Source organism: Rhinopithecus bieti, unplaced genomic scaffold (genome assembly GCF_001698545.2).
Source record: "Rhinopithecus bieti isolate Rb0 unplaced genomic scaffold, ASM169854v2 scaffold_21879, whole genome shotgun sequence".
NCBI lineage: Eukaryota > Metazoa > Chordata > Mammalia > Primates > Cercopithecidae > Rhinopithecus > Rhinopithecus bieti.
In genome coordinates, this window is record NW_016810237.1 from 6893 (window position 1) to 16090 (window position 9198).

A 9198-nucleotide genomic window follows, 5' to 3' on the forward strand; every position below is an offset into this window, starting at 1 on the left:
TCCCTCCCTCCCTTCTTTCTTTCTTTCTTTCTTTCTTTCTTTCTTTCTTTCTTTCTTTCTTTCTTTCTTTCTTTCTTATTTCTATTATTCCATAGGGTTTTGGGGGAACAGGTGGTATTTGGTTACATGACTAAGTTCTTTAGTGATGATTTGTGAGATTTTGGTGCACCCATCACCTGAGCAGTATCCACTGAACCCAATTTGTAGTCTTTTATCCCTCACCCTCCTCACAGCCTTTCCCCCGAGTCCCCAAAGTCCATTGTATCATTCTTATGGCTTTGCATCCTCATAGCTTAGCTCCCATGTATGAATGAGAACATACGATGTTTGGTTTTCCATGCCTGAGATACTTCACTTAGAATAATAGTCTTTACTTCCATCCAGGTTGCTGGGAATGCCATTAATTTATTCCTTATTATAGCTAAGTGGTATTCCTCAAAAATATATGTGTATGTATATCACAGTTTCTTTATCCACTTATTGATTGATGGGCATTTGGGCTGGTTCCATATTTTTGTAATTGTAATTTGTTTGAATTCCTCATAGATTCTGGATAATAGCCCTTTGTCCGATGTATGGACTGTGAAGATTTCCTCCCACTCTGTGGGTTGTCTGTTTACTCCTTTTCCTGTGCAGAAGCTCTTTAGTTAAGTCTCACTTGTTTGTTTTTGTTGCATTTGCTTTTGTGCTCTTGGTCATGAGGTCTTTGCCTAAGCCAGTGTCTAGATGAGTTTTTCCAGTGTTATCTTCTAGAATTTTATGGTTTCAGGTCATAGATTTATGTCCTTGATCCATCTTGAGTTGATTTTTGTGTAAGGTGAGAGTTGAGGATCCAGTTTCATTCTCCTGCATGTGGCTTAGCAATTATCCCAGCACCATTTGTTGAATAGGGTTTACTTTCTTCACTATGTTTTAGCTGACTTTGTTGAAAAGCAGTTGGCTATAGGTATTTGAGTTTATTTCTGGGTTCTCTGTTCTGTTCCATTGGTGTATAGCCCGTTTTTATACCTGTACCATGGGGTTTTGGTGACTCTGGCCTTATAGTATAGTTTGAAATCAGGTAATGTGATGCCTCCAGATTTGCTGTTTTTGCTTAGTTTTGTTTTGGCTATGCAGGTTCTTGTTTGGTCCCATATGAATTTTAGGATTGTTTCTTCTAGTTCTGTGAAGAAGGATGTATTTTGATGGGAATTAGGTTGACTTTGTAGATTGCTTTTGGCAGTATGGTCATTTTCATGATATTCGTTCTACCCATTCATGAGCATGGGATGTCTTTCCATTTGTTTGTGTCCATGATTTCATTCAGCAATGTTTTGTGGTTCCCAACAACATATCAAAAAGGTAATCCAGCTAAGCGCGGTGGCTCACTCCTGTAATCCCAGCACTTTGGGAGGCCGAGGCAGGCAGATCACAAGGTCAGGAGTTGGAACCCAGGCTCACCAACATGGTGAAACCCCGTCTCTACTAAAGATATAAAAATTAGCTGGGCGTGGTGGCGTGCCTCTGTATTCCCAGCTACTCAGGTAGCCGAGGCAGGAGAATTGCTTGAAGCTGGGAGGTGGAGGTTGCAGTGAGCCAAGATCACCCCACTGCACTTTAGCCTGGGTGACAGAGCGAGACTCCATCTCAAAAAAAAAAAAAAAGATAATCCACCATGATCAAATGGGTTTCATACCAGGGATGCAGGGATGGATTAACATACATAAGTCATTAATTGTGATACACCACATAAACAGAATTAAAAACAAAAAATCACATGATCATCTCAATAGATACAGAAAAAGCATTTGACAGAATGTAGCATCCTTTTATGATTAAAACCCTCAGCAAAATTGGCATACAAGGGTCATACCTCAATTTAATAAAAGCCATCTATGACAAACCCACAGCCAACATCATACTGAAAGGGAAAAGTTGAAAGCATTCCCCCAGAGAATTAGAACAAGACAAGGATGCCCACTCTCACCACTTCTATTCAACATAGTACTGGAAGGCCTAGCCAGAGCAATCACACGAGAGAAAGCAATAAAAGGCATCCGGATCAGTAAAGAGGAAGTCAAGCTGTTATGTTTGCTGATGACATGATTGTATGCCTAGGAAACCCTAAGGACTCCTCCAAAAAGCTCTTAGAACTGATAAATGAATTCAGCAAAGTTTCAGGAGACAAAATTAATGTACACAAATCAGTAGCTCTGTTATACCCCAACAGCAACCAAGCTTAGAATCAAACCAAGAACTCAACCACTTTTATGATAGCTGCAAAAATAAAATAAAATAAAATAAAATGAAATAAAATACTTAGGAATAGACCTAACCAAGGAGGTGAAAGACCTCTACAAGGAGAACAACTTTAGTATTTTTAATGGGTTAAAATGAGAGGCAGCAGGTACAGCTGAAGAAGTCGGTGGGCATCGGTGTCCAACGGGTACTAGGCCTTTGATGGTAAGGCGTTTGGGTTTGACTTACTAAATTGCTAGGTACAATTATTTTCTAGTTTTTGTCATTAAACCTTAAAACTACTAAGTAACCCCTTCCATTTCTTATTAAAAGATCGTAAAATTTCATACTCTGATCTATGCTGACTGACGTCAGATTATTTGTTTCTATTTTGTGACTACCCTAAATAATACCCATAAACAGTAAACTGTTAGTAGTGTTTTTGCTGTGACTAAATGTAGTAAGATTTGTCTTCCAAATGAAAACTGAATTGTCAAACACTTGTCGAAGTTTTGGATTTACTCAAAATTCTATGCTCAGCAGCTGGAGCCTCTTATGGAGAGGCATACTTTCTCATGAGGGGAATAGTCTGCAAGAATTCGTATCTTGCAAGCAGTGGTGAATTCGACTAATTAGTGTACAAAAAAACCATTTTTGGGTGTGGCTGCTGACAAAGAGATCCAAGAGGGTAGATGGCGTCAAGCTTGCTGAAGCAAGGAGAAGTATTCTAGGGAGAGAGCGGGGTAGAGCAGGAAAATGGCTAGGTGCAGGTCAGATGATTTATTGAATGAAATGGATCAAGTTTTGAAATGAATGGAAAGTATTCTCTGAGTCTCATTTGAGTCATGTCATGGCAGTCTTATTTAAACATGAAGTGAAAGTTAGATTTTTTAAGTCTTCATCTGTTTTCAGGGTGTGAGAGAATATTTAAGTGATACTCTTTTTATCCTCCACATAAGAAAATAGGACTAGAGAAACCTATGGCTTCCTCGCTTGTTGGTGGCCTAGCAGCCCTGGCACACAGAGCCTCTGAATCTGAAACACTTGTTTTGTCACAATATCACCTGAAATAATACATTTAGGATGAGTAATTTAGTAAATGCATTAGTCTTGTAGTCACTGCAGTAAAATGCTTTTGTACCAGTATTATTTAATACATTACATTTTATCATAGTAAATAAATCATAGACATAGAAATTCTTGGCTGCTTTATATAGCTGTAGAAAAAAACAGTGAAATCTTATTTTAAACTTTTCTCATGATTTTTAAAGGGAATTCATAAAATCCTTGTTAGGTTTGATGACAGGTACCATATTAAGGACAGCATTTTATAACCCGTATCTTAAACATCGTCTCTGGAAGTTAAGAGCCTCCGATGGGTTTTCTGTAGAGTGCACATGATACCGCACTCAGGCAGTTCATGGAGTGTAAGAAATATCTTAGTGCTTTGTCATTTGACATTTTAACCAAGAAAAAAATACACTTTGATAAGTTTAGCTAATACTTCCCTTCCGCTTCAGGTATCTACTGTGCGTTTCAGTCAACAATACAGCTCATGTTCGGCAATATTCCTTGATGACAGCACAGCCAGCCAGCCTTATCTTACAATGACAATAATATCGTGAGTACAACTATACTGCCGAGGGACAGATTCATTTATTCTAAAATTATTTCAGCCATTTGGGTGTCCTCTTCCACAATCAGTTTAAGAAATTAGAATCAACTATATATTGATATCCAGATTCTAAATATTAAGTATCAGTTTATCTTTTAATCTTAGACGTCGTGGTGGAAGGAAAAAATCAGTTAGCAGAGAAGCAATCCCAGAAACAGTGTATCTTTTTGATGCCTTTATGCCTTTAGAGAATGTTGAACACAGTGAGAAGGATAGGTTCCCTTTATTGAATGTTTTTTGTGAAAACTTAGTTGTTCAATGCATTATAGGCCTAAATCGGTGTGTACTACTTTGGACATTAGCCTTGGAAGAAGGAACAGCTTTTCCTCTTCTGGCACCACAGTGTATCTGCATTAGAATTTCTCCCATTGTGCATGAGCACCTCGTGGGCCACAAAGATGCGCTTTGAGAGCACCCTGAGATGGAGTTTATTTTAAAAGGAACAACCAACACCAGCACCAGCTCCATAGGGGCTGTCCAGTGTACATTATTATCATCTCCTTGGGTCATGAGTGTTGATTTTTAGAACACAGTTTGGAAAGTGCTAATTTATTAGAACACAGTTTGGAAAGTAGTAATTTAGAATATTAATGTCTTTAATTTTACTATTCATTCTGTAAACATAACTAGCTTATAAACAATTTTGTTTCAAATGCACTAGCCTTTTTAGCGAATTCAATTGTCAGTAACTTTTACTTCAATTAAAAATGGCAAGTTTACACTCATAATAATGTCACTTTTCTCCTTCCCTTTTAACAATAGTTGTGATGAAATTGTGTTTCAGCAAAAACTGGACTCAAACTCTGTCTCAAGTCCTGAGCTTTGGGACCTATTGAGTAATCACTAAATGTCTGTAGTCAGCTGAGTCTCTTAAATCTTTGAGCACACATACACCAAAACTACCTTGACTACAGTCCCTGGCTTCTTTTGAGTTCAAGAGATTTTGATGTGTTAGCATATAGTTCAAAAGTCGCTTTGAAGATTAATCTTGCTCAAACAAATTTCATGCTTTTTTTCTCGTTATTCTACTTTTTAGAAGTCTACTTTTGAAAGTAAAGTAACTTTTAATTTGCCATCAGCAAGTTTGAGAAATAATCATTTGGTATATTAACTATTGGTGAAATAAAGGTTTATTGAGCAAATTAATAGGGCAAATTGGCTTCAAGAAAAGATTTTGAAAAATGTTTATGATGAGTCAGTAGTGCACTGTTATCAGTGGGATAGGTGGAACTCACTGAGATCACTTATGCAAGGTTGTTTTTTTTTTTCCAAAATACATGTCTGCAAACACATGTGTCTTCCCATCTCCACTTTCCCTCTACCTCTAGGCACTGAGAAGCCTTTTAGGAAAATAGGGATGGATGTGAGGCATCTTTACGTGAAGAAGGGCATCCCAGAAGATTCTGATTTTCACCCCAGCTCAATCATTCCAAACTTTGCTGCACATTGAAATCACCTGGGAAACTTTTACCAACAACCTTGATGCCCAAAGTCATACCCAACACTCATTACATTAAAATGTCTCATGTTGAAGATGAGTCAGTTATTAAAGTATCTCAGGTGATTTTAATGTGCAGCAAAGTTTGAGAGCCACGGCTTCATTTGAGTTTAGGACGAGAAACTGCTCCTATTTGGTGGGACCTTGGGCAAGTCAGTTTTAAGGTTTGTTTCCCTGATCTGTAAAATGAGTGTTGAATTAAATGTCGTGTAAGGTCATTGGTCCTTTCCAGCATGTAACTTTAAATTCTGCGATTGTGAAATTATTTCAGAGATGAAAACTACTTGAAGCACTATAGACATATCCATCTTACATGCTAATGTTACAGGCTTTTAAAAAAGTGCTAATATTGTGTAGACCTATTACTAAAATTGAGATTTTCCTTCCCTCAGTTGTTCTGAGCCTCATTCTACAAAATTAGCTGCACGTGGTTGCACATGGCTGTAATCCCAAATACTCAGGAGGCTGAGGCAGGAGACTTGCTTGAACCCGGGAAGCAGAGGTTGTGGTGAGCTGAGATTGGCACCATTGCACTCCACCCTGGGCAACAAGAGCAAAACTCTATTTAAAAAAAAAAAAAAAAATTACCTAGGCATAGTGGCACAAACCTGTAATCCCAGCTACTTGGGAAGCTGAGGCATGAGAATCGCTTGAACCTGGGAGGTGGAGGGTGTGTTGAGCCAAGATCGCACCACTGCACTCCAGTCTGAGCAACAGAAGAAGACTCTGGGTCAAAAAATAAATACATAAAATAAATAGCATAGGGCAAAAGCTTTTGTGGGTAGAAGAGCATATAACAGGGAAATCTGTTATTATTTATATATTATAATAGTCAACAGAAACACGTCTTCTAACAGCATATTGCCTCGTATTTTAGTTCTCATATTGTTGTGAAAAACCAAGAAATGAAAACAAAGTGCCCTTATGGTACTGTTCTGAACTTGAAAATTTGAATTTCAGGGCCGCTAGGAGAGTTTCCTCTGCCCCCCCTTTAAAAAATGTCTTCAGACCTAACAAATGATAATGTCTATTGTTATGAATTGTTTTTCCTTCCACAGAGTGACCTTGGAGATACATCATGATATCATGCAAAGGTGAGCTTTTTAGAAACCTGTCTTGTTATTCTAGCTAATTACTTTGCAAGATGTCAAGCTCAGTGTTAGGTCACAGCTCTAGACATCATACGCTATATTGTGCCTGCTAAAATATCGAAGCAATTTATTTGTGTTTTCTTTGTTCCTTAAGACTCTTTTAATTTTTAAATGATTGAGAATCTCAAAGAGTATGTGTTTATATTGATTATATTAATATTTACTGTGGTAGAAATATAACATTGAGATTTTTTTCCAAAATCTATTTTTAGTTTAGATTTCACAGCCTTACCACTGTTGATATTATGAGCTAGACAACGCTTTGTTGTGAGGACTGTCCTGTGCATTGCAGAGAGTTTGGCAGCATTCATGGCCGCTACCAACTAGATGTCAGTAGTAACCCATGACCCGGGTTGTGACAACAGAAAATATTCCTTGAGAACAATATTTTTAACAGAAATTTTTCATTCAAAAGTAACTTTTCTACAACAAAAGTTGAGCAAGAAGTGTGTTATGTATTTATACTATTTAAAGTCTCTCATGTTGTTGAGCTTAATAAAAGAGCAACTGGATTCTCTAGGTCTTTCTTTGCAATTTGCTTTAAAGAAGCAATAAGAGGCCAGGCGCAGTGGCTCACGCCTGCAATCCCAGCACTTTGGGAGGCCGAGGTGGGTGGATAACAAGGTCAGGAGATCAAGACCATCCCGGCTAACATGGTGAAACCCCATCTCTACTGAAAATACAAAAACTTAACCGGGCGTGGTGGCACACACCTGTAGTCCCAGCTACTCTGGAGGCGGAGGCAGGAGAACCGCTTGAACCTGGGAGGCAGAGGTTGCAGTGAGCTGAGATCACACCACTGCATTCCAGCCTGGGAGACAGAGCAAGAGTCCATCTCAAAAATAAAATAAAATAAAATAAAATGGCCTGGTGTGGTAGTTCACACCTGCAATCCCAGCACTTTGGGAGGCCGAGGTGGGTGAATCACTTGAGGTCAGGAGTTTGAGACCAGCCCGACCAACATGGTGAAACCTGCCTCTGCTGAAAGTACAAAAAATAGCCGGGCATGGTGGTGCATGCCTGTAGTCCCAGCTACTTGGGTGGCTGAGGCCGGAGAATCACATGAACCTGGGAGGCAGAGGTTGCAGTGAGCCGAGATCTCGCCATTGCACCCCAGCCTGGGAGACAGAGGGAGACTCCATCTCAAAAAAAGAAAAAAAGAAGCAATAAAGTGACCTAACCCCATGCAACTATGTAGCTGATAAAAGGGGTATTTTTAAACTTTTCAGACAGTTGTGGGTATTCCTTAATACTAAATCAAAACTTCACAAGTGCTAGTTTCTTAAATTAGTTACAGTGGCATTTTCTATATTAATAAATTGATTCCATCAGTACTCATTGATCTTTCTTGCACAGTAAATGAATCTTTTGCCCCATATTTGCATTTATGGTATTACGTATTAGTTACTTGGAACATATTGGTTTATGTTTTTTTATGTCAAAAATCATTTTCAGTTTAACCACCAATCTTACTTTAAAACGCCTTTAAGTATTGAAAAGCTGTCAAACCTACAGTAGAAGGAACAAGTTTTTCAAAGTCCTCAGGAAAGCTTAAATTTCATCATTGGAAACAAATACTTATTTTCCTTGAAGTGACAATGTCTCACTTCATTTATTTTTGAGAATGATAGTTGTACTTTTTTTTTAGACCAAGTCTCACTCTGTCACTTGGCTGGAGTGCTTTGGCATGATCTCAGCTCAAGCAATCCTCTCACTTCAGGCTCCTGTGTATCTGGGATCACAGATATGTGGCACCACGCCAGGTTAATGTTTTTGTACTTTTGGTAGAGACAGGGTTTTGTTACGTTGCCTAGGCTGGTCTCGAACTCCTGAAGGAGCTCAAGCCATCTGCCTGCTTTGGCCTCCCAAAGTGCTGGGATTTTACAGGCATAAGCCACTGCGCTGACCCAGTTGTACTTTTAAATAAAAACGATGTTCTCTGAAAAAGTGATTGTTCCATTCACAATTAAATCACTAATTATTTAAAAAAACAAAAAACAGAAAACAACTGTACTGCAGTCAGCAGAACCGCTTCTTATTAACTTTCCACTTATTCAGAATATTAAAGAGACATGTCAAGATTTCATAACAACATTAATTTTTACTGCCTCATCAAATACATTCTTAAGTAATTCAGGCTATCTTTTTTAACTGTAGGGGACAGTAAAGAATAGAATGACTAATGTAATTGGTACCACTGTCTTGATGCATGCTGAGAAACCAGCAGTTTACCCACTTTTGCTTTTAGAAAGTCATGGCAAGTGTCAACAAAAAAGCAGGCAATGACTTTGTATTAGTTTTACAAATTTTTTAATTTTTATTGAGCTTTCTCAGGTTTAGTTAGTATCATTCAGAACAGTGTTGGCCAGGCACAGTGGCTCAGGCCTGTAATCCCAGCACTTTGGGAGGCCAAGGCGAGTGGATCACCTGAGGTCAGGACTTCAAGCCAACATGGTGAAACCACATCTCTACTGAAAATACAAAAATTAGCCGCGTGTGGTGGTGGGCGCCCGTAATCCCAGCTGCTCAGGAGGCTGAGGTGGGAGAATCGCTTGAACCCGGGAAGCGGAGGTTGCCATGAGCCGAGATTGCACCATTGCACTCCGGCCTGGGCAACAAGAGTGAAACTGGGTCTCAAATAAAAAAAAAAAAAAAAA

General features: G+C 38.7%; 1 long non-coding RNA gene across 1 annotated transcript in view; it reads left to right on the forward strand.

The window, feature by feature from the left end:
- The window catches only part of LOC108541897 (uncharacterized), a 12114-nt gene extending 5534 nt beyond the window's left edge, over positions 1-6580 (forward strand). Inside the window, exons 2-3 of the long non-coding RNA XR_001889107.1 lie at positions 3738-3838; positions 6449-6580. This is a non-coding gene — a long non-coding RNA (uncharacterized LOC108541897). The remainder of the gene's footprint in view (positions 1-3737; positions 3839-6448) is intronic.
- The last annotated feature ends 2618 nt before the right edge of the window (positions 6581-9198 follow it).